The following is a 3,867-nucleotide window of genomic DNA, read 5'->3' as shown; positions in this document are numbered from 1 at the left end:
CCCCTTCTCTTCTTTTTTCTGAGTCCTCGCTGAGTCGCTTTTCTCTGTTCTGCGCTCCTCCATGCTGTGCTCGCAGTGAATGTCGGGCGTGATGACGTCATCACACCCGACATTCACTGTGAGCGCAGCACTAAAGAGGGGACCAGGGAGGGAGCCGGATTGCCACCTTACCTAAACGGTCAGGTGACCGCAAAAGGTAAGTTAATTTTTTGTTTTGTTTTTTTACAGGATTTTTTTATTTTCATTGAGAGTCCTGCCTGGGGCCCCCTTGCCCGCTGGGCCCCCGAGCACCTGCCCATCGTGCCCAGTCAGAAAGACGGCCCTGACTCTCTACCAGCAACATAAGAGTATTTCCAGCTTCTTTCCCAGTCTACTCTCTGGACATCAACAGCCATCAATCCACCTATGCGCACAAATGGTGAAATGGGGAGAAGGAGATGAGGAGCATCCAGCCTCTAGGGGAGGAATCAAAAGCTCCCTCTCCAGCTAGGGTTTTACTATAGGGTGAGATATGCTTACGCCATCGGAAGAGATTGGTAACCAAAACTCAGCTAATCTGGATTCCCAATATTGCTCTAAACCATAGTGAACTTTGACACTATGGGGCATATTCAATTGTTTTGAATCCTCGCAGCGTTAAAACTATTACCGTTATTACAATAATAGTAAGCTGGATTTCAGCTCGCAGCTCCCTGAGCCGCAAGCTGAAATCCAGCGAGAAAACTACCGTAATAACGGTATTTACGCACACTATTACCGTAATAACAGTAATAGTGCATGCGCCGCGAGATTTTTTCCGTTTCCGCCAACAATTGAATATGCCGCTTTAAATCATTATTTTTCATTAATCTCATTGCTCATGTAACTCAATTTAAACGTCAAATTATTTCTGTTATAAATTCCTGCTTGTTGACAACATAAATACACCGGTACCAGCTGGAGCTGCATCGTCTTTTTTGACAGTAGCATCCTCCCGTATCTCTAGAACCCGGCCTACTACTGAAATAAAGGCTCCCAATGAATGCACTGGGAGGGCATTCGGCCAGCCCGGTAATATTTATCGTGGCTTATGCAGTCTAGTGATGGGAAATCTAGTTCATTCTGATCTAGTTCACACAAAAGATCAGCTTAAAAGATTAGTTCATTTCACTCATTTGACTCAGTAGTTAATTTGACTCATTTGATTCAGTAGTTCATTTCACTCATTTGACTCAGTAGTTCATTTCACTCATTTGACTCAGTAGTTAATTTAGCTCAGTTAGTTCAGTTAGATCACTGGCTCTGGAACACTGCTGAGAGAAGTGATTGGAGACATAGAATTAATCTATTACACATACTGTAGATGAGTTATAGTCCTGTTAAAATTATCAGAGAAGTTTAATATGTCAGATCATTTTTAATATTTTAAAAAGGGCAATCACTTATACAAAAACTAGTAGTGACATGTTGAGCTCTGCAAAGTTAATTACATTTTCATTATTATTTTTTATTTCCATAATATGCAAATGAAAAAGACCCAAATTCAAAGTATTTTAAAGTGTAACTTTTTTACTTTTAAAATTGAGATCAGTGCAATCAGGATATAGGGGAGATGTATCAAACCATAGGGGGGAATTTTTACAGCTGTAAAAAGACCCAAAATAGGCATCACGTCACTGGGGGCCGGGCCAAAATGGCGCCATTCACGAAGCCCCCCTATGCCCATACCCCGCTCCAGGAACTCCCAGACGTAACCAACATAATGTTGGCAATTATGACTAATCAGCTTCTGTCATTTATCTAGCAGAGTCTATAAAATGACAGAAACTGATTAGTTGCTATAGGCAATGTTTCCACTTTATCTCTCTTGAAGGTTTAATACATCTCCCCTGTATATATGGTGCAGTAAACAGAACTACAGTATATAGCATGCAGCACTCAGCAGTGCAGTGTGTCTTGAGCTGACAGGGAAGGGAATGTATACTGTGACTCATGAGCTAAATGATCTAAATGATTGGAAAGATTGGAAAGAGTGGAAATATTCGAAAGATTGGAAAGAGTGGAAAGAGTGAAATGAACTAGATGAACTAATGAACTCCTGACAGAATGACTCATGACTCATAGTCAGTGATCAGCTCCAGAGTCTCACACAATGCCTGAGCACAGCAGTGCCAAATTTGGTAGTTTAGAGGTACTGACTAATGCAGGGGTGTCCAACCTTTTAGCTTCCCTGGGCCACATTGAAAGACGACGAGTTGATTTGGGCCGCACATAAAATACACTAACGATAGCTGATCATCGAAAAAACCATATTAAACATAGTTAACATATTAAACTTACTTGGAAATGAAGTTAGTAAGAGTTAGGAAACCTGTTGCAGAATCATGATTAAAGCAGTAGTCCCATTACCAGCTACAATTTAACTTACCTGCATCTGTCCCTTAGTGGGGTTCGGGGAATTAAATGCCAAAACTTTTTTTTCCTCTTTCTGCACCCATGAATCATTTTTTTTATTAACCAGTTTGAAATAGTCACCGATATAGGTAGCATCAGGAGGACTAATAGAAATCTACAGAGATTTAAAGATAGGGTGGCTGGAAAAATGGCTCATGGAGCAGCCTCCGATGAAGGTAACAGTAGGTGATATTTTCACCCTACTCAGCACTGCACATTTAAAATGGTTTAAAATATTAAAAATACAATCATCTCTTAATATTTATATTAGATACATACAGAGAACACAGTTAGTTCATAATTGCATGGTGCAGAAAGTCCAAATTCAGAGTAACAACAATAAGATACTGGATAATCTTTCACTGCTGCTGATAGTTTGCGCAGGTGACTCCTCTGTGCTGCACTACGCAATGGATGTCGGGTGTGATGATGTCACACCCGACATTCACTGCGAGCGCCACACGGAGGAGACCAGGGAGGGAGCCGGAGCGCCAGCTGACGTGACCGCAAGGTAAGTATTTTCTCTTTTTTTTTTTTGCAGGATTTTTTTTTCAGCGCTGCCCCTTTGCCACAACCAAAACTCCTGCTAGGCCACATTTACAGGCATGCTGGGCCGCATGTGGCCCGCGGGCTGCGGGTTGGACAACCATGGACTAATGAATATTAAATGAGAGAGCTGAATAGAAACAAGAGAGCCAGTGTGAATGAGACAGTGAGTGAGGCTGCTGGAGCTGCTCGGCTTTATCTCTAACTCCTCCCACTTGTTTTAGTTCCTGGTGAACTAATCTTTGTCAGAGCTGTGAACTAAATGATTTAGTTCACTAATCATCACTAATTTGAACTAATCATCACTAATGCGGTCGTGTCATTTACTATGACCACATTGGTCCTATGGAAGTCCCGTAGGTCTAACACTGCCATTGAAGCAATACTACCCGGCCGGCTGTCGGCTCCATCAGTAGCACTATAGGCTAAAACGCACAATAGCATTTATAATAATATTATTAGCCTGCCACTATGTAGCTGGATGTCAATAGCCATGAAAATCAACCGCAAATAACTTGTAAAGATAAAGTAGCAGCGTGTTTCATATCCAGCATCCACCACACACCTTATTCCTTCACCCTCTCTCCTGGTCCCTCCTTCTCCCTGGGTCACACTGCTTCCCCCACTTCTCCTTGTCTCCTGGTCTCTCCCTCCTTCGTCACTTCCAGCTTGAGAGTCACATCCGGCACCTGAAGACATACAAGCTGCTAGGGACGTCCAGAGACAGCCGGGAAGTATACGGAGGGAATCAGCCCGGGGGACAGACAGAGTCATCTAGTGACGGTCAGTTACGTACTCTTCAGACCACACAATGGACAGTCTGGACGTAGTCTGTTGTGGGAACATGTAACCATGGGATTATGACACAACTGACCAGGAGTTCAGCAT

This window comes from Mixophyes fleayi, chromosome 1 (assembly GCF_038048845.1).
Source record: "Mixophyes fleayi isolate aMixFle1 chromosome 1, aMixFle1.hap1, whole genome shotgun sequence".
NCBI lineage: Eukaryota > Metazoa > Chordata > Amphibia > Anura > Limnodynastidae > Mixophyes > Mixophyes fleayi.
Note: the sequence above shows the minus strand (reverse complement) of the source record.